This window comes from Canis lupus, chromosome 14 (genome assembly GCF_048164855.1).
Source record: "Canis lupus baileyi chromosome 14, mCanLup2.hap1, whole genome shotgun sequence".
Taxonomy (NCBI): domain Eukaryota; kingdom Metazoa; phylum Chordata; class Mammalia; order Carnivora; family Canidae; genus Canis; species Canis lupus.
The window spans coordinates 40,605,365-40,631,150 of NC_132851.1; the positions used below are offsets into that span (position 1 = coordinate 40,605,365).

General features: G+C 49.4%; 1 protein-coding gene and 1 long non-coding RNA gene across 16 annotated transcripts in view; one reads left to right on the plus strand and one right to left on the minus strand.

Moving 5' to 3' along the window:
• The window catches only part of LIMCH1 (LIM and calponin homology domains 1), a 298,658-nt gene that overhangs the window by 94,081 nt on the left and 178,791 nt on the right, over positions 1-25,786 (plus strand). The gene's annotated exons all lie outside the window — the stretch shown is intronic.
• Positions 7,768-21,703, minus strand: LOC140604315 (uncharacterized). The gene is made up of 3 exons (XR_012007274.1): positions 21,557-21,703; positions 9,722-9,874; positions 7,768-9,235 (listed from the first exon to the last, which is right to left on the minus strand). It is a non-coding gene; the product is annotated as an uncharacterized lncRNA (long non-coding RNA).

The window sequence follows — 25,786 nt, forward strand, 5'->3', positions numbered from 1 at the left end:
GCTTGGATATGAAACATAAAAGAGGAAAAAAAATCTGTTTGGCTTTTTTTCCCCCCCCAAAACTAAGACAGCTGGCAAAAGCCAACATTTTGCCTTACTTATAATGGCCCGGAAATTTAAAATAGACCTTTGCTTTTTCGGAGTTTATATTGGAATTCCAGCCCTCCATGGAGTCTGGGAGCAGGTTTCACAGCACACGTGGGCCCCACGCAGCCTGCAGCCCGTGAGAGGCCGGGGTGCCCGCGGGTGGGGCGGCCGTTCACCCCGGCGAGGTGACGGGTTGACGAATTTTTTTCCTTTTTTTTAAGTTTTCTTTTTTTACTGTGAAGTTCTGTGCGACACCTTGAAGGCCCGCGGGCCAGCAGGGAAGCAGGGTGCCAGCTGTTTAAGACCTGGACACTGTCCACTTCCTGGGGGTCGTCTCTTCTTTTGATGAAAAACCTGCGTTTTATGTCATCGGTGACCGTCCAACACGAGACTTCCTTACCTGTTTTTAGGGCTCCGACCAGGAGAAAGCAAGAGGTGCTCCGGGGTCTTCCCTTTGCCAGGGCACTGTCTAGGCCCCAGGGCTTTTAGGGTTGGTGCAGACCTGGCCGACAGGCTCGCTGCGGTGGCTTCCTGGGTGGGCGTCTCCGTGGGGCCCTCACCCGGGCCTGCTCCCCTGCAGGGTCTTCCTCAGGCACGTCTGGCCTGTCGCCCCTTGTCTCGCTCTGCTCAGGGTCACTCCGCAGCTCCCGCTGCTCCTGGGCTCGCTCGGCGTCTGGCGTGCCTGCAGGACCTTGGGGCCCTCGGGAGCCGGGTGCGGGTGGGGTCCCGGGTGCAGGTGGGGTCTCAAGTGCCGGCTGGGGTCCTGGGTTGGCTCTGCTCACCCAGCTCCCTTGGCCACCGAAGGAGCACTCTCCGCCCCGGTGGCTGTGTCCCCGACCGGGGCTGTGGGGGGGGACCCTGCGCTGTCTGCCCCCCGCCCCGCCCAAACTGCCCCACTTCTCTCCTGCCCGCGTCCCCGGCAGCGTAGCGCGGAGGCCCTGACTGCTACGGCCCTTGGTGCCTGTTGCCCTGTTCACAGGCTCCGCCGGGTCCCGAGGTTGCTCCCCACATGGCCCCACATCACCTTCCTTTTGGACCACTTGGATCCGTGACCTCCCCCACCCGGGGCTCCCACCTGCCCCCACCTGCCCCCACCTGATCCTACCCGGGCGGTTGGCCCAACGAGGTTCCAGACCCGCGGTGCCTCGGGTGATGCTCCCGGGCCGCTGCCACCTGCGGTGGGGGGGTCCTTGGTGTTCTCGGCCACGTGACCCTTCCAAGGCGCCGCTTCCCTCAACTTTGGGACTCCAGGCCTTGAGTTAGGGCCCCGTCTATAGGGACGTGGTGGGAGGGGTTGCTCAGTGATGGAGCATCTGCCTTCGGCCCAGGCTGTGACCCTGGGGTCCCGGGATTGATTCCCACGTTGGGCTTCCCGCAGGGAGCCTGCTTCTCCCTCTGCCTGCGTCTCTGCCTCTCTGTGTCTCTCATGAATAAATAAAATCTTAAAAAAGAAATTCCTCTTCCAAAGCCCAAGTAATAGTTTTTTTTTTATCTATGTAGAAAATCTGAAGCCTATTTTCCCATAGAGCAGGGGTCAGCACACTGCGGCCCACCGCCTGGTTTTATAACTAAAGGTCTATGGGGAAAAAAAAAAATAAAGGTCTATGGAAACCTCGCCCACTCGTGGATGTTGGTGCAGGGCCGTTTCCACACTACAAGGGTCGGGTTGAGTGGCAACACGGTCCGCAGGGCTCCTGAAGCTGAAGGGGCGGGCCTGTCCGCCTGAAACCTTGGCGTCCCCCAGGCCAGGGGAGCGGTACTTTGGTGATGAAAGCAAATAACCCGAATCTGCCGCGTAGCCCTGTGAGGTGGGCCGGGGGCCTTAAGCGCCCCGCACTGTGCGGATCCCGCACAGCTGTGTCCATCCCGCACCCCTGCGCTTCGTCCCCACCCAGGACAGCTGCCTGGGCCCCACGCGGCACCGGCCTTCCCGTGACCGGCTGCTGTCCGCGGTGCCCCCGCCCTCAAGCCTCAGTGGGTCCCCTGGACGCCCGTCGCGGGTCCTGCACCCGTCCCCCACCGGCTGGTCCTGCGGTGGCTTCTGTCCTTCCGCTATTGCCAGGGAGGTGGCCGTGCGCTGAGCCCTGAGAGTCCCTGCCAGTCTGTCGCATCCCTTTCTGACCCGACGTGTCGCGGATCCTGCCTGTGGGGGATTCGGGCCTGGCTGTGGCCCCCATCCTCACGTTGCACGTAATGTTCCCGGAGCTCGGGGGCACCGGCGTTGTGCATCGTACGGCTTGGGTGGAAAACAGGGTCTCGGCCTCGTGTCCACGGGGGCCCCTGGGCCCAGAGGCCAAGCGCTGCTCGGCCTGCGCTCAGCAGCGTCGGGGCGCCGTTCCCGCCGGGCTGGAGCCTACTCCACCGGGCGCCTGTTGATGTGTGGCGGTGGCCTGTCCTCCTGTCCTCCTCCTGTTCTTCACGTCGTAAAAGTGCAAGCTCTCTGGGGGTCTGCGCATTCAGGATAGCAGATTTACGGGGTGAAGTTTGCATGTTTGCTTTTATTTTATTTTATTATTTTTTTGGAGATTTTAAAATTTAATTATTCATGAAAGACACCCAGAGAGAGGCAGAGACCCAGGCAGAGGGAGAGGCAGGCTCCATGCAGGGAGCCCGACGCAGAACTCGAACCCAGGTCTCCATGAGGGTGGTGCTAAACCACTAAGCTCCCTAGGCTGCTAGTTTCCTTTTATTTTTATAGGTCCACAGTCAGTTGAACACAATTACAAAACCTAAAGAAGTAGAGGCATTCTTTTTAATTTTAGGTTTTCAAAATTTGAGGCTTTTTCCTTCTTCCTCCGTCCCTCTCCCCTCCAAACCCTCCCCTCCCTTCCCTTCCTCCCTCCCTCCCTCCCTTTTTCCTCCTTCCCTCCCTCCTTCCTTCTTTCCTTCCTCCCTTCTTCCTTCCTCCTCCCTTATTTCCTTGCTTCCTTCCTTCCATAATTTATTTAGTGGCAAAACTCTAACCTGATCCTAAATGACTCCAGGCTGTTCATTATCTTTATTTACTCCATTTAACATGAACATTCCGATTCTTTGCCACAAAAACACTGTGTTTGGTTACAGGGCACTCAGCCAGACCTCTTGGAGATGTTACGTAATAGACCGTACCTACATTAAATGACCTTCCAAAAATCGAAGAAACGGTAAACCACCTTCAGGAGCGTGGGGCACGGCTTCAGCCCTGCGTTATCTAGGATCTGTTTTGCTCTCATTCAGATGAGATCAAAGGTGGCGATGACGTTCTAGGTCCTTTTAGCTGCTCTTGCTGTCTCATCTTCGGCCACCACAGCATGTGAGTAGCTGCACAGCTTTCTAACCCGGGCTTGGATCTGCCAGGAATGTGCGGGAAGCTCGTTTGTTGAGAGATTCTTATTTTTAAGGAGCTGCAAAGCTGTCGCATTACCCAGGAAACCCAGGCACGGTGTTTATCTTAGTGCTTTTCACACCCTTCTTCCCAGGAGACTCCGCGGAGAATCTGTCATCTGGGCTCCACTTAAACATGGTCAGATGGGCAGCTTTCACCGATTGTAAGGTTGTCACAGGGTCATCCTGTGAATCGACGGGGCTATAGACCGCGGTGGCCTCCTGGGAGGTGCAAGGTCAGTCAGCTGTGCCTCTGGGTAGTTGAGCCCTGGGGGATTTAAACCACCACAGGGGCAGCCCGGGGGGCTCAGCGGTTTAGCACCTGCCTTCAGCCCAGGGCCTGACCCCAGGGTCCCGGGATTGAGTCCTGCCTCGGGCTCCCTGCATGGAGCCTGCTTCTCCCTCTGCCTGGGTCTCTGCCTCTCTCTGTGTCTCTCATGAATAAATAAATAAAATCTTAAAAAAAAAAAAAAACACCGCAACAATTGAGGGGCACCTGGGTGGCTCAGTCCATTAAGTGTCCAACTCTTGATTTCAGCTCAGGTCCCGATCCCTGGGGTCACGAGATCGAGTCTTGGGTCGTTGGGCTCCACACTCAGCAGGTAATTTGCTTGAGATTCTCTTTCTCCCTCTCCCTCGGCCCCTCCCCTCTAAATCTTCAAAACCATATAAAAAAAAATAAACCACTTCCACAGTTGAAATGAAGCCAACCACATCTGAGTGATGGACCCTTTTCCACCTTTGTTGACCTCGCTTCTTTTTTGGGGGGAAAATAGGATCCTTTATGTCGTTCCAGGGTACAGAAGCGTGGTCACAACTCAAAACTCGTACCATGCTGGTTGATTTTCTGCCTCCTTCTTTATTTTTATTTTTTTTAAAAATATTTTATTTATTTATTTATTTATTTATTTATTCATTCATTCATTCATTCATTCATTCATTCATGAAAGAGAGAGAGAAGCAGAGACACAGGCAGAGGGAGAAGCAGGCCCCATGCAGGGAGCCTGATGCGGGACCAGATCCCAGGTCTCCAGGATCACGCCCCGGGCCAAAGGCAGGCGCCAAACCGCTGAGCCACCCAGGGATCCCTGCCTCCTTCTTTAATTCAGGGATAGATTCCCCACATTTTTGCGTGTTGCCTCTCTGGATGTCCCATCCATCAGTGACTCCCATGTCTCGTCAAAGTGAGAGATGGAGGGAACCCTGAACGTGGGCTGAGGGCCACGCTTGCATCCTGGGCATTTTCCATGGTGTCTGACGTGTGACCGGCTACACACAGTCCAGAAAAACTTTCCTTTTAGTTCTAACACCCCATCTTTCAGGATAATATCATTGCTGCCGGTTTTGAAAGACTTGCAAAGATTCTTCTGGCTTTGAGTTTCTTCTGGCTTTCAAGTTTAGAGTTCCTCAAAGAAACAAGCCGCAGGATCTCGGGCTCGCGGACGACAGCTACAAAGCTAGAGGGGTTCTTGAGCCAGAGCTCCAGGAGGGGATGAGGGAGGGATGGGCCCTCAGATGGCGGCTTTTCCTTCATCTACCCCAGGCTGTGTGCATACTCACCATCCCCTGGCAAATTGCTCACGTCAGCGTCCCCTGTTGCCCAGATCCAACAGGTAACGCCCCGCTCTCACCTCGCACAACCCCTCGGCACCGGTGGACCGCCAACCACGCCTTCCCTCTTCAAACATTTTTCGTCCTCCTCTTTTTTTTTTTTTTTTTTTTCGTCCTCCTCTTATAATTGGCCTCCTGGCACATGAGCTGTTCCCTCCAGTTCTCCTTTGCTGGGCTCTTCTCTTTTTCCTGACTTTCAATGGTTGGCCGGCCCCAGGGCTCAGCCATCGGACCTCTTCTCTTGCTCATGGACGGTTTATGGCTGATTTTATCTCGTGGTCTATGTCAAAGCACGTACCTCTAGCCCCTTGCCTCCAAGCTCGACTGTATCTCTTTCCCCGGTGTCTCCACTGGGGTATCACACGGTCGTCTCAGTCTGGATAGGAATAAAATGCTGCTCTCGATTTTTCTTTCCGGAGCTGCTCCTCTCCAAGCCCTCCCTGTCTGAGTGGCTTGTACCACCGTGCATCCTGTTGTTCACAACGTACAGATATTCTCGACTCTTCTCCTTTGCTGATATCTCTTGCTTGGTTAGTCCAGCAGCAAACCTCTTAGCTTCTGTCTTCAAAATAAGCCTGGGATCTGACCACTTCTCAACGCCCCCGTGGCTACTGCCTAGGCCAAATTACCGTTTTTCTCACCCGGCCTATGCGGTTCTGTCCTCAGTGTCTTCCTAGCATCAATCTTGCTCATGTGTCTCGCCGTGTCAATTCTCCATCCAATGGCCAGAGTAATTTTTTAAAATGTTACTCGGGGATTCCCTGGGTGGCTCAGCAGTTTGGCGCCTGCCTTTGGCCCAGGGCGCGATCCTGGAGTCTTGGGATCGAGTCCCACATCAGGCTCCTGGCATGGAGCCTGCTTCTCCCTCTGCCTGTGTCTCTGCCTCTCTCTATCTCTCATGAATAAATAAATAAAATATTAAAAATAAAATGTTAATCAAATCACATCACTTCCCCGCTTAAAACTCTGTTTCCAGTGGCTTTGAACAGAGTAAGTCACGAGGTCCTTGTCATTGTCTGTAAGGCTATTAGCTGCCTCTCTGCCCACGTCTCGTTGGCCTGCTACCATCACTGGCTCCGTTTCAGCCATCCTTGCTTCTTCTTCACCAGGAATGCTGTATCCATCCACCTGTGGGCCTGGAGCTTGCATTTCTCAGCCTGTAATGCCTTGCCCTTGGCAATGAGCGGTGCTCACTACCTCCTTCGTTGTCTGATTATGGGTCACTTCTTTGGTGAAGCCTTTTTAATGTAAACTATCTCCAGCAGCCAACCGTTCTTTCCACTTTTTATCCCCTTGTTTTGCTCTATTTCTCTTCATAGCTCTTATCACGACCCTATATCACGTCGTTTATTATCTGTGTTGTCTACTAGACGGTGCTGTTGATTCAGAGACTGCATCTCCAGGGTCTAGAATAGCATCAGAATACGTGCTCTGTAAATAAGTGTTGAATTCCTTAATCTACTCAGAAACCCAGGGACAAAACACACAGGTTCTAATGGCCGTTCTGGGTAGATTACACCAACAGTTCTCACATGCTCTCATATGCATCATCTCGTTTAATCCTTACTTAAGATCAGTGCTATCAAAAAAAAAAATAGATCAGTGCTATCATCTTCCCTGTGTTAGAGGTGAGGAAAGAGCTTCGTACAGATGTACGTCATCACATAGAGAATTAGTGGCGGGGGCAGGATTTAAGCCCAGATCTTTTTTTTTTTTTTTAAGCCCAGATCTTTTGATCATAAATCCTATCTATTTCGCAGATGAGAGACAATAAGTGCTTTGGGAATTGGAGAGAAATCTGGGTTACCAGGAAATATAGGCCCTCGTGGGTGCTTTGTGGAAATCTTAGAGTATTAGTATCTGGAGATCTGCATGTGGGACGGGGCACGTGCAAAGGGTGAAGGCATTCTGAATGCTGTTAACGGCCGAGCAAAGGCAAAGAAGCAGGGGTGTGTGTGGGGAATTCACGGGAAGAGGAGACTCCTGTAGTGGGTTCCTTGACCAGCAGTTTGCAGGTAGGGCTTGAGCTCCAGGCAGTAGGAGACATTTGGAAATATTTAAATCAAGACTGCCACAAGCAGACAGGTACTGCAGAGACCTCCTGGCTTGGTCATCAGTGCAAAGACGAGGGGGCGGAGGGGAGCAGAGTGGGACAAGCAGGAGCAAGGGCCTGGGTTGGAAGGATTTGCTCTGAAAGCAAGAGAGGCAATTCATAGAGGTAGATAAAAAAAAAAAAAAAAGGTGCTGATGGTGGAGGAGACTCCAAGATTTTGGAGAACAATTTTTTTTGTGTCTGAGAATTCCGTCCTTATTAAAGCAAGGCATGCTTTTGAGAATATAGGCGGAAGAGTAATCAAATCTGAGGTTGAAAAAATAATAATAAAAAAAACCCAACAAATCTGGGGTTGAGATTTTGAGTTGTTAGTAGAAATCTGGAAAAGAGTCGTCATGTGAAAAATAAGTTACAGGACGCCGACAGTTGGGTCTTAATTCAGGCAGAGAACCACGTTCTGAGCTCCTGTCCTGTGTTGGTTCTAACTTCTTAATAAGAAAATATTTTTTGTGGGTTTTTTTTGTTTGTTTGTTTTGCTTTTTAGACTGTGCTCATTGCGTTGTGGTGAAGTTAAACTACTATGCGTCGTGACTTTAGGCGAGGTGAAGCTTTATTTTAGAAGCTGACTCACTTTGAACTGGTTTTTAATAAATGTTCTAGGATGGTAGAAAGATCTGGGTGGAACAGTGCTTAATAGTTCAAAGCGAGCACTTGAAAATCTATTTCTGCTTCTTGGTAATAGGATCTCTGAAGTTCCAGAATCATTTTCGAACTGGTTCACTGGTTCTTGGAAGCCCTGCTATCCCAGGTCGGTGGACCTGGAGAGGATTCTGAGGTGATTGCTTTTGCACCTGGCATTCAATGGAAATTGTTTGGGGGAATTACTTAGTCGGATATCTAAGAAATATCTAGTGTTTATCCTCTCAGAGACTGGATTTAATGGCCAAATGGCTTGATTTGACCCCATGCATGGCTCCGAGCTACTTGATTATTAAAATTCCTGACTGCTGAGTTCCCCGGTTAAATTGCAAATTTAAATTAAACGTGTGTGTGTGTTTTGTATCTCTATTTTGAAGCAGCCTGTGATCTATCTTTATGACTTACTGAGTCCAGCCCTGTGCTCATGTTCCGGGAGCTTCCTTTCCCCCTGCCCATCTGAGCTCATCCCCACTTTTCGGAAGACCTCTTTAACATCCCCTTCTCACTGGCCTTGTTTCGCTTCTCCAAACCTTCATACGCAAGTGCGCTTGTCATGTTTCTTTCCTTAAGTTCACCCAGTTTGATTTTTTTTTTTTAAATTATTTTATGGCTTAAAAGCTTTTGCACAGAGAAAGCAAGTCTGTGGGCATGACATGCTCCATGAGTCCACCTCTTTTTATTTTTTTCCTTCTTTCAAGAGAAGCAATAAAAAACCCTTGATTGTTTAAACACTAGCACTTCTGATTTTTAAATTTGGCAGCTTATTCACATTTTTTAAAAACCTGGCGACTAGGTGACGCAGTATGGTGAAGAGTTTCCTCTGGTTCCACCCACCAGGGACTTTTCTCCAAAAGAGGTCTCGGTCAGATGGTTGGGGAAGTGCTATGTCATCACCCGCTGGAGGATGTCTGTGCACCCTGGCCAGTTATGAGTTCTGAGAAGCTCAAAGTCGGAAAAACAACAACAAAAAAACCCCATACGTTTTTTAAAAACAGCATTCCCCAAAGTTACTTGACCGTGGAGCCTTCTTTCCACATCATATGGCTTGTATCCTGCGGAGCGAGGGTTCTGCGGGGCCCCGGAGGTGCTTCTCCAACGATTCCTCTCTCGGGCAGGACGTGAAGGCCGGTCCCCACGAACTAGTACCAGACGCCCCCAAAGACGCGATGTGAAGAGCCAGTGTTTTCCGGGCATTTTCACCTCACCCAGGGCCATATAATGCCAACCCACTAAGCTCCGGTGAATGGGTTTTGGAGGTACCTGCCGGTGCCCGGAGCGGGGCGAGGAAGCGTGTGCCGTTCGCGGTCCGCTGTCTGAGGGGCCGGGTCTGCCCCTTTGTCTTTCGGCAGGTCTGTCGCCGCCGTGGGTCCCGCCAGCACGCTGCATAATGGATGAGGCCAAAGGGACGGGGCAGCAGGTGTTCTAGCAATTAAAATAAAGGAAGGAGGAGAAAGAACAGAGCTGCTGATTGTTGGAAACAGCATCCATCCACCCTCCTTCCTTCCAGGAACAGCAGCTCTCTGTGTCCCTCAGTGAGAGGCAGCGACTGCTCGGCCTGCGAGTTCTGATTACCTCCGAGCAGGGCCATCAAGGCTGTCGCTTGGGTAGCCTGTGTCCTTATGTCCGAGGGGAAGTGCATATTCCCCTCGTCCTCGAAAGGGTTATTATAACCGGGTAAAGGCCCCCAAACTTACTTAGTTAAAAATCTCATTGCTGGGCAGCCCGGGTGGCTCAGCGGTTTAGCGCTGCCTTTGGCCTGGGGCGTGATCCGGAGACCTGGGATTGAGTCCCGCGTCAGGCTCCCTGCATGGAGCCTGCTTCTCCCTCTGTCTGTGTCTCTGCCTCTCTCTCTCATGAATAAATAAATAAAATATTTTTTTTAAAAAAAAATCTCATTGCTGTGGGCACCTGGGTGGCTCAGTCGGCTGAGGGCTCTGGCTTCAGCGAGGGTCGTGGGCTCCAGGTCCTGGGATGGAGCCCCACGTCGGGCTCCCTGCTTGGCAGGGAGACTGCTTCTCTCTCTGCTGCTCCCCCCGAGTCCTGCTTGCTCTCTTTCTTTCCCTCAAATAAAGATATAAATAAATAAGTAAAAATAAATAAATAAATAAATAAATAAATAAATAAGATCTTTAAAAATATATACATTTTTAATGCTGTTTGTTAGAATGCATCTGGGAACAATGACTAGCTTCGCTCTAATTATTGGCTCTCCTCTAAAAGGAAGAGGAAGAAAGACGTCTGCACATTTAGGCTGAGAGAGACTGTACAAACTCTCAAGGACCTGAGCTATATTGCACAGCTCAGAAACATTGACTTCTGGAGAACAAAAGTAAAAAAACCAAACAAAAAAAACCCCAACTTTATATTTGAGTTTGACTGCTTGCAAAAGGCCTGTTCTTTGGATGATTGATATTGCTCCAGTTGTCAATTCAGTAGAGACCTTTTGCATTGCTTAACCTGTAGCCAGAAAGTTGGAAACGGCGATCGGAAAGGATACTAGATCCCCATCATCGCAATAGTTGCGTGTTCTCTAAGAGGTTGAGTATTTACACACAGGAGCGCGTGCGCGAGTTTAGGAGCATTGACGTTGCTATATGGTCCTGTGCTGTGTTTCCAATTATTATTTGATAAATTCCCAATATCATGGATATTTGGAAATTGTAATGCATTTAAAATAACGTATTTACCTGTTGGCCTCACCGTGTCTACATAATTTGGATTGCAAGGTCGCAGTGACATTTTGCCAGAGAGAGGATTCTGTGACGCGCTGACATCAGGTTGAGCTTGCCCTGGGCGGTGGCGGGAACCCACACGGCGGAGGTGGCAAGTGCCGGACATCAGGGCTCCCCGGTCCCCTCGGGAAAACCCACCGCCAGACGTGCAGCAGAACGTGCCTTGGCTCTAGGCCTTCTCTGAGGACGCCTTGATCATAAAAGGTCCTTAAAATATAACGCAGGACCTCGTAGAGCACAGCACTAGTGCTGATGACAACAGGGTCACCTCTTAAAACCTTTCTCCTTTCTTCTTCTCCCCAGGGTTTCGGTTAATGTTGGTTCAAGATGATGCGTGGGCAGCAGTGCCCGACGCTCAGTCGGTCTTGTTTTTGGTTAAGCGCAACCCTTGCCTGTTGGGTTCACAGTCTTCTCGTTTTTTCCTTAATTGCCCCGCAGTTGTCCTGCGTTACACGGGTTTTCTCACAGTTTTTTGCATCACCCTGAGGCCAGGGCTCCCTCTTGCTGATGTGGATCCTAGTTGTGCAGGAAGGGCGAGGAGAGCTGAAGACCCGGAGCAAAGCTCTCTGCCCTGGGGCCAAGGTGGCAGCTGCTCCCTCCGTCTGGGCCACTTATGGCGCCACGAGGTCGTGAGGCCCAGCGACGGGTGGCGTGTTGGGGGGGGGACGACCACCTGCTGTCTTCACCACCAACCAGCCAACAGAGCAGATTTTCTGCCATAACACATTATTTGTGAGTTTAAAGAACCAGAGGATGATAGAGAGGGATTTTTTTTGATTTTTTAAAAAATTTATAAATTTATTTTTTTATTGGTGTTCAATTTGCCAACATATTCTATATGCTATATAACATATAGCATAAAACCCAGTGCTCATCCCATCAAGTGCCCCCCTCGGTGCCTGTCACCCAGTCACCCCCACGCCCTGCCCACCTCCCCTTCCACCACTTTTTTTTTAATTTATAAATTTATTTTTTATTGGTGGATAGGGAGGGATTTTATTGCAGAAATGCCTAACAGTCTTAGACAAGACGTCTTGCCTTCCTTCCTCCTCCTCCCCTCCATTCCCTGTCAATAGGCATTTATTTATTTTTCATTCCATAGGGGGTCACGTTGTATATAGGATTATTTCAGTTTGGATTTTTTGGATATTTCTGATGATTCTTTGCATACAGAGATAAAAATATAGCATATCACAGGTTGTTATTATTTTACCCCTGCGGCATTGAGCCAAGTGATAACAAAGGCGTGGCCGTTTTGACATTTTTCTGGGTTTGGGGATTTATTTCCTAATTGCACGCCGTAAGGAAAAGGCACACTGAAGAGAGGAGAAGGTGACACGACAGTGGGAAGTCAGAGCCTTATTGACAACTCAGCTGATAATAGGGGAGAAATCACAGGGACACGGATATTTAGGAGTGATTTTGTGTGAACTCAAAAAGACCTCTCGGAGGGGACCGTATGAGCTTGGGCACGCACCGTGGCTTTGTGTGAATTAGGAAAGCATGACTCTTCCTTTGGAAGCGTCGGTGGGGTCTGGCCAAGAGAGCCCATGCTGGCGCTTAGCCTCAACTTGACCGAGGAGCCAGCGGGACCCCCTCGTCCAAGGCACAACCTGTGTCATCAGCCATGACAACCCGACTACGCCCTGGGAAGCTGAGGCATCCATGAGTCAGTTGTGGTTCGGTAAAAGATGCTGTTATTATTGTCATCAGAATTGCAAGGTGGGAGGCTGGGGCAGAGGAGGGCTCAGAAAGCCTGTAGAGTTGCATGGGGCTGTCTTCCAGAAGGGAAGGGATTTGCCAGAAGTGGTTGGTTATTGGCAGGACTGCGGCCAGCACCCGTTGTCCTAACTTCTGGCCTCCTACCAGTGCTGAGGAGGTGTCGCCAGACAACTGTTTGACTCACACAAAAGTACCATTGATGGAAGATGAGGGTGAGGGCGCTGTGGCCACTTCTCGCACCCAGCGCCTGCCGAGAGCCATTCACATGGCAAACTCACAGATGATACGTCTTCTTTTTTTTTTTTTTTTTTTAAATGATGCGTCTTTTCAAAGCTAGACAGTACATTGGCTCTTTTGTCCCATATCCAGTATTGGTTTTAAAATATACTATGCAGAGGACATACATAGATCCCAGCCACCATTTTAACAGTGGGCTTGAGGAGTATTATTATATGGAGGTGTCCTTCTGTTACACTGGAGTGAAAACCCTTCGAAAAGTGAAAGATGATGGATAAAGAAGCTGTGGTTTATGTATATGTGGAATATTCCTCAGTCATTAGAAACGACAAATACCCACCATGTGCTTCAACGTGGATGGAACTGGAGGGTATGATGCTGAGTGAAGTAAGTCAATCGGAGAAGGACAAACATCATATGGTCTCATTCTTTTGGGGAATATAAATAATAGTGAAAGGGAATAAAGGGGAAAGGAGAAAAAATGAGTGGGAAATATCAGAAAGGGAGATAGAACATGAGAGACTCCCAACTCTGGGAAACAAACTAGGGGTGGTGGAAGAAGAGGTGGGTGGGGGGTGGGGGTGACTGGGTGGCAGGCACGGAGGGGGGTGTTTGACGGGATGAGCACTGGGTGTTATTCTGTATGTTGGCAAATTGAACACCAATAAAAAACAAATTTATAAAAAAGAAAGAAAAGTGGTCTCTTCCCACTCCAAGCTCTTCTGAGTAAAACCAAATGGAAAATGGCTTTACTCACTAACGAGAAAAAAGAAAATGAGGTTGAGTGAGTCACAACGGAGGTTGGCCTATGTATTCCCAGTCCTCCCTCTAAAAATTTTCAGGATTGTAAAATATAACACAATTCTAGAAACCGTGTGAAACCGACACAGAGCTCAGTTAATTACCGAAGGGGGACGGTCTTGGAATCACCGTGTCCTTGATCCAAACCAAGGAATAGAATTTGCCCCCTTGGAGACCCTTCCTCACCTCCTCCCAAGGAGACGTCCTTCCCTCCTTGGAAGAGTCACTCTGCTCATCTTATGTTGACCATTTCCTTGGGTTTTTTTCATACTTGTGTTGCCCAAGTCATGGCAACTTTTTAAGGGATAAGCTATTTAAAATGTCATCCTAATATCTATATATAATGAGCGCTTTATCATTTTTTTGAAAGATTTTATTTATTTATTCATGAGAGAGGGAGAGGCAGAAACCCAAGCAGAGGGAGAAACAGGCTCCATGCAGGGAGCCCGACGCGCGACTCGATCCCGGGACCCCAGGATCACGCCCTGGGCCGAAGGCAGGCGCCAAACCGCTGAGCCACCCGGGCTGCCCCATTTTATAATTTTTTAAAGCATAATTAGCCTATATTAGTTTCAAATGTACAACGTATCGTTTTGACATTCTTAGAAACGACTCAAGTGTGCTCATCATGACGTGCGGTCGTGCTCGATCTCCGTACGACCGTTGACCCTACTGCCGATGCTAGGCTTTGTGTCACCGTGCCTTATTTCTTTTATAACCAGGAGTTCGTACCTCTTAGTCCCCTTTATTTTTATTTTATTATTTTTTTTATTAGTCCCCTTTATTTATTTCACCCGTCCCCCCTGCCCTGTTCCCCGCTGGTGACCACCGATTTGTTCCCCATATTTAAGAGTCTGGGTTTTTCTTTTTCTGGGTTTGTTTGCGGTTCGCTTATTATTATTACTTTTTTATATTCCACATATAAGTGCCATCATCTGTGTTCGTCTTTCTCTGGCCGACTCCTTCCACCGAGCACGATGCCCTCTGGGCCCATCCATGTTGTCACAAACGGCAAGGTCTCCTTCTCTTCCGCCGTGTTTTATTTTCGCTTGGTTATCTAATAACTTGTTCGGGTGAAGCCTAGTAGTGTCCTAATTTGACTTGGATGCCTTCTTAGATGCCAAATCCTGGTGAAAGACAACAGTTTTGCGGTTACTTAGGATTCTCGGCGGAGGATTCTTCGGTTATTAGACCATCAAGTGGCGAAATGGATTGTTCCTCACACGGTCCGCTGCAGTGTACCTGGAGGCGTCCAGTCCCAGGGCTTTGCCCCGAGTCAGGAAGCCGAGGGGCTTGACCCCTCTTTCCTTGCCATACTCGGTGCTCACGTCACGTCGGTTGGGTGGCTGGCGAGTGCTGTTTGCGTGCAGGGAGCAGGTGAGAGGGTGGGTAGATATAAATGAAACGCCCAGTAGCACACTGGCAAGTGAGCAATAGTGACTGTCGTCAGTGAGAACAGGTAAGAGAAGGGGAGAAGGGGCCCTAGGAACGCGACCGAGTGAGGAGAAGGCGTGGGCCGGGCTGCGCACCTGCGCACTCTGAGGGCTGAGCCGCTTGGTGACTTTGCAGTCCTAGCCCCAGACACCGGTTTGCTATGAACATCTTGGAACATTGAAAGAAAGAAGGAAAGAAGGAAAGGAAGGAAGGAAAGAAGGAGGAGGGGGGAGAGAGGAAGGAAGGGAGGTAGATCAGTTCAAAGAAACCCACGTAAACCCCACCTGGTTTCAATAATTGCAAACATTTTCTGCATTTCTCTCTCTCACATGTACCCCAAGTATTTTTTCAACCATTCCAGAATAAATCACAGGCATCCGACCTCCTTCCCTCTAAATACTTGAGCGTGCAGCTCCAAGTCCCCCTACGTGGCCACAGGCCACTGCCGGTCTTCGTCAAGTGGGTGATGCCCTCGTCGTAGCAAATGGCCAGAATGTGTTCAGGTTTCTGTGTTGGTGCCCAGAAGGCCCTCGGTGAAGTTTCGTTGGAAACCAGGGTTTTCTTTCTTTTCTTTTCTTTTTTCTTTTTTTTTTTTTTTATTTATGATAGTCACAGAGAGAGAGAGAGAGAGAGAGGCAGAGACACAGGCAGAGGGAGAAGCAGGCTCCATGCACCGGGAGCCCGACGTGGGACTCGATCCCGGGACTCCAGGATCATGCCCTGGGCCAAAGGCAAGCGCTGAACCGCTGCGCCACCCGGGGATCCCCGGAAACCGGGGTTTTCTTAGAGAGCAGGCAGTGCATTTGAACGATTGTCTCCCAAGCCTCTCCCCTCCTCTCTTCTTGGGGATGGTGGCATGTTGAAGGGCAGTCTTCCTACAAGATGTGTCATATCCTGGGTTTGCACAACTGTTTCCCCGTGGTTTCGTTTCGCCCAGACGCTGCGTGGAGGTGGCTGACACGCCGGCTACCTGTGTGCTTTTGTACCCGGCACCTGCAGGCCCAGCTCCATCTGTCAAGTGGCCCCAACTGTACCCTTTCTCCTGAGCTCTATTTCTGAAAATTGCAGCCACCTGATTTAGACACTGAAGTCGTGAATTTCTTTCTTTTTTTTTCTTTTTTGTCTCCTTAGATATAAAGCTTGGGGTGGGGGGGCGGGGAGGAAGTAAGAACTTCCAAGCAGGATCAAATATCCTACTAGATGGTTTCTACGTGTGATTCGTAAACTCCAAGCGCCCCAAAGAACGGGCTCCTGCGACCGTGTCTTGGGGCCCCGGGAGCGGGCTCAGACCTGAAGCCGCTTGCTCAGGGTCATGCAGCTCCTGAGTGTCAGACCTGAAAGCTGGGCCCGGACCTGCCTCATTCCAAGGTTTTTCTGCGTTAGTGCGCCAAGGGGCGGGTGACGGTCATGTACACTGAGTTGCCAAAATTAGCCCGGACTGACATATTTATTTAAGGACCAGACCATGCCACCAGGTAAGAATGACGGCGGAGCCAGAGCGTGTCTGCTGGATGCCAGCCTCCCGGGCCCCTGGTCGGCTTCGCTCCCCCACAACGCACGGACGCTTTGTGTCATGTGGAGGCTCAGTGCGTGCTGCTGGGTCCCGTCCCCCGGGAGGCGAGTGCACCCCGAGGCTGCACACCCGCCATGGCCCACGGTGCCCCACGCAGGATCCGAAGCTCCCGGGTGCTTCTGAGTGTGGCCTGCGTTCTTCATCAGGTCCGGCAGTTTCAAACTGGAGCCTGTCAATCTGCGGCTGCAAAAGATGCCTCTGGCTTTCTGGTGACCAGTGGCGTTTCGCTATCCTGCAGGCTAAGCGCCTCCGCCTGGGGCTGGGGAGGATCACGGTCCTGATGCTGATTAAAGCACCGCAGGCCCGGCGTCAGTTCCTTGGCCATGTCGAGCGCAGGGCACGCAGGCAGCTGTCATGCGGAGAGTGCGGCAGCGCGAGGGTGGCGGGAAGGGGCCTGGCCGGCCGCATCCTCACCGAGAGCCACCGCGGGACCGCAGCGAGTCGCTCCACGGCACCTGTGACATGCAGGGCTGTGCCGATGACCCGGGCGGACGTCGGGGCCGTGCAAAGGGACGCCGGGTGGGCCGTGGGGGCTCCTTGGCGCTGCGCGGGGCCGCGGCCATGTCGGGCGGGTGGGACAGGCCTGAAGGCCGCTTGGAGGGAGCACCCGGCCCTCCTCGCTGCCCCTGGGTCAGGGACGCGTCTCACACTTCGGACCCCCTTCAGCGTGAAACGGTCAGTAGGTGACCAGGGGGATGTGTCGGGGAAGACGCTGGGCGACGGATGCTCGAGCGTGGGGAGGAGGCTCGGTGCCACGTTGGAAAACGCGAGTTCACGTGTCCTAGTTAAGGAGATGTAAAGGTGGGGTGCTTCTAGAAAGGCTGAGTTACAGTATGAGACGCATTCACAGGCGGGGCCTGCCCAGCAGGGGACCGTGCGGCTGGCGAGGGCCAGAGCGAAGGAAGCACGGGAACCTGTCGTACCCGCAGGGAGCGAGTGCCCGCCGCGGCCGTGGCCGTGGGCCGCCCGGTGCTGGGGGGCTGCCTGCCGAGTGGGGGTCGAGGAGCAGCTGGGCTGTCCCGCCCGGGGGGGCCTGTGCGACGCCCGTGGTCTGAGGAGTGGGGAGTGGCCGCTGTCACGCTGCTGAGACCTGGATCCACTGAGGACACGTCCGGGGGCGGGGGGATCCGGGATGTCCCAGGAGGACCGGGGAAGCATGGGCTGCTGAACACCAGGGAGGAAGGACCCGCGCCCAGTATGGAAGAGAGAAAGTAGTAACGGGCTCTAACTTTAGTGCTGTTGTCCATGTGACAGTGACAGTCACCGTCCGGCTGTGCCCAGGTGCCGTGGCGGGATTGGAGTGCGCCTGCCGCGCAGGCCCCTGGAGGAGGGGCAGGCACCCTCCCTGGCCGGCCCCATCCTCGGGCACCCTGGTGGCTCTGCTGAGCGCGCTCCTGCTCCTGCAGCCCGGGCTCAGCTCACGGGTCTCCACTCAACTCGAGGCCTTGTCCGCGGATTGAGAGCGGCCGGGGCCGGCTTGTAGGCCTGAGGGCGACGGGGAGAAGGTGGCGGACACTGCATGCTCGTGCAGTGAGCATGGACCCTGGAAGGCAGGGAAAAGGGGCACCTGGAGGCTCAGGTGGCGAAGCATCAGGTCATCATTCTCGGGGCCTGGGACCGAGCCCCGTGTGGGGTTCCCTGTTGGGGGAGCCTGTGCCTCCCCTTCCTCTGCCTGCCACGTCCCCTGCTTGTGCGCTTGTTTTCGGTGTCAGATAAATCAATAAATCTCTTAAAAAAAAAAAAAAAGGAAGGAGAAGAACCGGATACGGTTGGAGGGGCCAAATTCAGGTCCTTAAGGGAAGAGGGAACGTGCGCTCCCAGCTAGGAGATGAAGACTGCTGTGGGCTGAGGGGCAGGTAGGCACCCGGGGACGGGATGGCTCCCGGGGATGGGACGGGATGGCACCTGGGGAAGCGACGGTGCCCGGGAGGGGAGGGGACGGCACCCGGGGAGGGGACAGTACCCAGGGATGGGATGGGATGGGACAGCACGGGATGAGAGAGGACAGGACAGGATGGCACCCGGGGACGGGACGGGATGGGACGGCATCCGGGGATGGGAGGGGATGGCATCTGGGGACGGGAGGGGATGGCACCCGGGGACGGGATGGGACAGCACCTGGAGACGGGAGGGGAAGGCGCCCGGGGACGGGACGAGATGGGTAAAGTGTAGTTCTTCCTTCGGAGGAAGGGCTGAAAAGAGAGGGGCAGAAAGCACCTGTAGAGGAGCGTGGGCTGGGGTAGCTGAAGGAGGCCTGGGCAGCCAGTGTGTACCCACCGTCGCCCTGATGGCGAGGTCGTCGTCCACCAACAGGGCTGGGAGGGTGCGCGAGGCTCTATGGACGGCATCCAGCACAATCTCACCTCGGGGGGCCCTTGAGGCGTGAGCGGTGGGGGCACCGGGAGAACGATGGCCAAGGAGCTCCTCCCCACCCCGCCTCGCTTCCCATCAGGGTCAGCCCGGGGCTGTGGCACCCAGACCCTTGACGTGGGGGCCGTGCCCGTGCTGGCGCCTTGGGACCCAGCACCCCTCCCGCGGCCTCCCGGCTGCGCTGGGCCCTTGGACTCAGGGAAGCCTGAGCTGGACTCAGGGAAGCCTCGCGGGGCCTGGGGTCTGCGTGGACACCCTCCTCCGGCTCCTTCCGTTGGGGCCTGTTGAGGAGCAGGTCCGCAGGGGCCGTCCTGGCCTGTCGCGGGCAGAGCCATTCATTCCTCTGCTCACTGCTGCCCCAATCGTGCTGGGGGCCAAGGACCCTGCAGTCCTACCACCTGGGGCTCAGTCCTTGGTCGCATTGCTTGACCTCTGGGTTTCCTTGGTCTCGCAGTGGAACCAATGACCATCACAGGAGCCACCTCACTGGGTGCTTATGGGGTCACATGACATTATCCCTGGCGGCATTTGGACCCAAGAGCATGTCCGGCGGGGCTGGTGGATCTGAAGGCGCCCAGGACTCGGCTGTGCCTTCGGGGCCGCACCCTTGCCCGCTGCTCCTCCTGCGCCCTCGTAGGCCGTGTCCGTGCTCCCCCTCCGGCGCTCACCCTGCAGTGTGATCCTTGCCCCTGGGTCGTGGGTTCTTGCTGGGTGGCGTACAGATTGCTCTATTTCGGTCTCACAGGCACCCCTGGTACATCGCCTGGCACGACACGGGTACTCGGCGGATGATTGACTGGCCGATTGCTAATTCTAGTTCAGAGGAGTATGATTTATGGTTGTTTATGAAGAGTTTCCATAGAAACTTGATTGGATTTTTCTAGCAACCCCACGAAGGAGACAGAAATAGCGGTGGATTTATTTCTCAGTAAATGTGAAAAATAAGAGCAATTCTGTTCCGCTTTATGTTACAGTTGAAGTGTGAAAATATGCAGAGATGTCCTTTTATTAAATAAGTCAGATGTGATCAGGAGAGAAGGGCATGTAACGAGCCGCACGTAATCTTCTCCCGTGAATTTCAAAGGCGTATTATTTTTCATTTTACTGTTTAGAGGAGGAGATCACAGCCTTGTGAAAGCGTACCTTTTTTTTATTATTATTATTTCAACAAATATTTATTGAGTATCTACTGTGAGCCGAGGACTTCTCTAGGCTTGGGGTACGCAGCACGGAGGGACAAGTAAAATCTCCCACTCTCACCTTACGAGGTGGACTTGGGAAATAAACAAAATAAAACGTGGGATGAAGCGTGCCTGTTTTTGCACAACTTAGAAAATATCCATGTCTTTCAAAAAGTCAAAATATATTAAATTCTGTATTTTTTTCAGTTGCCTGAATCCAGGGACCATCGTTTTGTCAGGCAATGGACTCTCCTCTTAGGGCCATGTTAATAGGGTTTCCAACGTTTATTTAAAATCCTCTTCAGGCGTGCAGTATATTAGGGGACTGCAGTTTGTCTACCAAATTGCTTTAAAAAACAACAACTGGGGGACTCCTGGGGGGCTCAGTGGTTTGGCGCCTGCCTTTGGCCCAGGGCATGACCCTGGAGTCTCGGGATCCAGTCCCGTGTCGGGCTCCCGGCATGGAGCCTGCTTCTCCCTCTGCCTGGGTCTCTGCCTCTCTCTCTCTCTCTCTCTCTCTCTCTCTCTCTCTCTGTGTCTCTGATGAATAAATAAATAAAATCTTAAAAACAAACAAACAAAAAAACAACTGAAGATTAATGAAAATATTTCTGAAATATAGTTCGTATAAATGATAATGAGCAAGAGGCTGGCTCTTGGGAGTCTTTGACTCTTCCTGGCAATTAATAATAGTGTAACAAGGTAGTTAGCAAAGTGTAGCATTTTGATATATAATGTGTTACATTAGAAACACATCATAAAAATGTTACCATCCAGTTGTGTGGTTGTGTTAGTAGACTTTTTTTTTTTTAAGCCCTCCATATTTCAGTGATTTGGATGGTTGAGAGCAGCGCCACTGACATGCACAGACTCAGAAATATAAAATTACCTTTTAGTTTAATGAGAAGGAAATCAACTACAGATGAGTTTACTTAATAATTCCTTGTGTAAAATAGTGTGATGACACAACTGTGGTGGCTTCCTCTGCTTTTGGTTTAATTCCTCAGGTAGATGGAAGCATTTCTTTTCCTTCAAAATCACCAGTGTTCTGTTAAGCTATCCATTTATTATTTTTTAAAAAAGATGTTATTTGTTTATTCATGAGAGACACACAGAGAGAGAAGCAGAGACCCAGGCAGAGGGAGAGGCAGGCTCCCTGCGGGGAGCCCGAACGCGAGACTCGATCCCGGGACCCCAGGATCATGCCCTGGGCCGAAGGCAGATGCTCAACCCCTGAGCCCCCCAGGCGTCCCCATTTATTATTATTATTATTTTTTCCCATTTATTATTTTAATCTGACATTTGCCACATGTCCCTCCATTGCTGTAAATCACCACTATTTTGGATAGTGATAAAAATGAATTAATCCTGAAGCATAAAGCAGGGAAAGAAATCTGGTCTTAGGCTTTCCTGAAAGGCACGCAGGGCACAGTTGGCGACATAGGTGCCAGCATAAGTGCTTCTTGGATCTCTCCGAATGAGGACGTGCGCACAAGGTCATTAGAGCCACTCAGGGTGGCGTCCAGTGGTTTGGTCCGTGTGTTGTATTCATTTTTTTATTTGTTTCTTGCTTGTTTCTCTGGTGAAGGCCTTGAGGGAACAGTAGGAACTTTGGCCCTTGGTGTGAGTGAGATGGGGAGATATTGAGGGATTTTAAGTGTAATAGTGGCATGATCTAATGTCATGAGATTACCTGGGCTTGCTCCGTTGAGAGTAGAGGGAAGGGAGGCAAGGGTGGGAGCAGGAAGGCCAGCGAAGAGACTTATCCGGGCTCGGAGTAGGTGGTAGAGTGGAGGCAGTGAGAAGCGGTTGAGTCCTGGCTAAGTTCCGAAGGGAAAACCAACGGAATTTGTTGGTGGGTGTGATGGGGTGTGACGGGTTGTGAGGGAGAGGGGTAAAGCATGGCAAAGCTGAACAGCTGCCAGGATGGAGCTGCAAGGACTAATGGTCAGATAGGCGAGGGTCAGCAGGGAGTGGAGAGCAGGATCTGGGGGAAATGATAAGGCATCCTTGACATTTCAAGCTGCCTTTCCACTGCTAGCCCTGGGATGCTCCTGAACCCGGGCGCTCTCCCCACCACTCCTCTCTCCGTCCCCACCTCAGGCTCTCCGTAGTAAGAGTTTTCCTGGATCTTCCCCATCCTGCTCAGCGTCCTTGGAGAGTCATCGGGAGCTCATGGCTTGGCCAGCGCCTTGTCTGGAAGGTTAATGAGAGGCCTTAGTTGGGATCCAGGGGAGAAGGTTAGTGAAGCGTTTGGGGGATGATTGTTCACTTCCGCTGCTCCTGGACCGTGGGTGCCAGTGGTTGATTCTTGACAGCCCTATTTTTTATAGCAATGGTTTAATGCTGTCACGAAAGGAACAGTAATTAACAGTCTTTAGCGTCAAAATACACAATGTGTGACATTGTAAACACAACATAAAGATGTTGCTGAGAGAGGTTGTTGAGACAGGACGTCCGAAATCCTGATGCCAGTGGAAGGTTGTCCTTTTCTGATGCTGAGCTGTTGGCTCACGTTCATAGATGAGGTCAGGGCTTTGTAAAATTTCCTGTGCGTGTGAGTCACATGGTGGGTCTTTTTTGGGATGTTGGTTCTGATTAAGTAGATCTCATAGAGGGAAAGGAGGACTGGTCTGTATTTCTGACATTGATTCCAGGGGAAGATGCTGCTGCTGCTGCTGGTCTCAGGACCTGCCTCTTCAGTGGCATGGTCCTTGTTGAATCTCTGGAGTCTATTCAACTGTTGACCTTCTTAACCAAGATCTAGACCCGTCTATACTGAATGACTTGGGCTCAGAAGAAAGGATGGCATTAGGGTCCGCAGAGAGCAGTGAGAAGGCTGTGGCCTGATGGACACAGCAGCAAGGAAGGAAGAGAGGAAGAACAGAGGCAGAAATGACCTTCCTCCAGATGCACGGGGCCCCGTTCCCACCTCTAGCGTTGGCAGTCGGGAAATTGAATTTAATGCGGCTACACCCTAGAGGATGTTAATTAGCAGACTGGCTGTTAAATCAAATCTCCTTGACATGTCTTCCTAGCCATGCATCACATACAACATAATTTTAAATAGTACATGAGAATTTTGAGTAATCCATGGACCACCAATGTTTTCTTATAATCTAAATAGTCCTGTTACCTTCTATTTAGGATATGAGTTTTAGGTATCCATTTTCCTCTCTGAGCGTTTCGTATGCAGTATCCATGTCTGATTGTGTTTCTGATGACCCTGCCCATTATCATGGCTCAATAAATGGAGAGGGACCTGGGTTATCTTGGCCAGAGATTCTGTAATAGATATAGGTAAACCCTCTGGGTTCCCACTGTTAGCACCCCAAATTATAATAAAAATGTAAAGAATTGGGGAAAATGTTTTCAGAACCTTCTAATCACTTCTTGGTGAATAAAGTTTACTTTTTTATATGTAAATTTATTTTTTATTGGTATTCAATTTGCCAGCATATAGAATAACACCCAGTGCTCATCCCATCGAGTGCCCCAAAAAAGGTTACTTTTACAGATCATGTTAGTGGTGTTTTAAGAATATAAATTAGAACTAATAGAGTCAGGAAAGAAAATGCTAAATTTTTTAAAGTCTGTGTTTAAAAATCTTAGCTTTTTAAAAGAGATCTTTTGTAATTTCTTTATTTTAGGAAGAGAGCTAGATATTTGCAAACTGTAACTACAAGCTACTTTTTATCCATTTCTCACATTCCCTTAAGTAAAAATGAGAAGATATTAACAAAGGACTATTTTTCTTTTTTCCCTTTCTTCCTTCCTTTCCCTCCCTCCCTCCCTCCCTCCCTCACTCCCTCCCTCCCTCCCTCCCTTCCTTCCTTCCTTCCTTCCTTTCTTTTTCTTTCTTTCTTTCTTTCTTTCTTTCTTTCTTTCTTTCTTTCTTTCTTTCTTTCTTTCTTTCTTTCTTTCTTTCTTTCTTTCTTTCTTTCTTCTTTCTTTTTCTTTCTTTCTTTCTTTCTTTTTTCTTTCCTCTTTTCTTTTCTTTTCTTCTTTTTTTTTTCTTTCTTTCTTGAAAGTTCTAGGAGAGTAGGGAAAATTTAAAAAAGAGAATAAAAATCACACCTGCTTCCCACCACGAAGAGACAACATGTTGGCATATTTTCTGTGTGTGTGCATGCGTGTGTGCATGTTGTAATATTTTTGTCTGATTTTGGAATCAGGGTAATCCTGACCTAATAGAATCAGTTGGGAAGTATGCTTTCCTCTTCAGTTGTCTGGAATAGTTTATGTAGAATTGTATTACTTCTTCCTTACACATTTGTTGTAATTTACCAGATAAACCTTCTGGGATTGACATTTTCTTTGGGGAAAGTTACCTATTTCTTTATTGAACGAACTTGGGTTGTTTGTGTCAAGAAATTAATCCAGTGCATCTAAGTTGGTAAATATATTGAAATAAATTCATGTATAAAATTCACTGTTTTCTGTTTAATGCCTATAAAATCTGTAATGATGTCATCTCTATCATTCCTGATGTTAGTAATTTGTGTCTTTCTCTTCTGGCTAAAACCCAAAGATTTTCTGTTCTATTAGCTAAAGATTTATCAATGGGGCTAGATGTTTCCCAATTTTATTGGTCTCAAGTAAATTGCTTTTGATTTCATTGATTTTTCTCTATTGCTTTGTGGTTTTCTATTTGATTTGATTGCAACTGATATGGTTCCCCCCTTTTTTTTCTACTTAATTTGGACTTAATTAATGTAGAAAGAAACAAAATTCATTAATTTAAGGTCTTCTTTTCTGTTACAGGTGTTTTGTGCTATATATTTCCCCAAAATACTGCTTTAGTGTCTTTCCATACATTTTTATGTTGCCATATTCTTTCACTACAAAATATATTCTAATTTCTTTTTATTTCTTCTTTCATCAGTGGGCTAACATGGCATTACTTAGTCTAAAATTATTTGGATTTTTTTTCCTAGAGATATTTCTGTTGTTAATTTCTAAGGTAATTCCATTGTAGTCAGATGACATGCTTTTTTTATGGGTTGAGTTATTTTAAGTGTGTGGAGACTTGTTTACTGACCCAGAAGTTGGTCTATCTCAATACATGTTCATTGTGAACTAAAGGAGAAAAATACGTATTCTGCTATGTAGGGTGAAGTGTTGTTGAAATGTCAAGTAAGTCAATTTGGTTGACAGTGTTGTTCAAGTCTTCTATATCCTTACTCATTTTTTGTTTGCTTATTCTATCACTTGTGGGAGAGAGATAATATATTTCTAATTTTAGTTGTGAATTTTTTTATTTCTCCTTGAAGATCTATGTTTTGGCTTATGTATTTTGAAGTTTTTATTAGATGCAAAACTGTTTAGGATTTTTTTTTTGTCTTCCTAATTAGCTAAACTCTTTGTCATTATGAAATGACTTTGTCTGTCTTTCATATTACTCTTCTAAAAGTTTCTTTGTCTGATATTAATATCCAGCTTTTCAAAATTAGCATTAGCATGTTATTATTTTATTCTATTCTTCTATTTTTAACCTACCGCTATATTTATATTTAAACTGCATTTTTCCTAGGCAGCACATTGTTTGCTCTTGCTTTTTTCCCAATATGATAATCTCTGTCTTTCAATTGGAGATGTTTAGGCCATTTGTATTTAATGCACTTATTGATATGGTTAGGTGTAAGTCTACAGTATTGTCACTTAATTTTATTTTTTTCATCTGTTCTGTATTCTCTTTTCCTCTTTTTTCTTTTTGCCTTTTTTAATTATTAAGAGTATTTTTTATGGTTCTAGTTTATCTCCTTTCCAAGCTTATTAACTATGCTGTGTTTATTTTGCTACTTTAGAAGTTGCTTTAGGGTTTATAGTATGCATATTTATCAGGCACACTGTAGATACTCAATATTCTTATATTTGACAGTGCCTAGGTCAAAGGGCTGCTGAGAGCCAGAGGCATCAACAA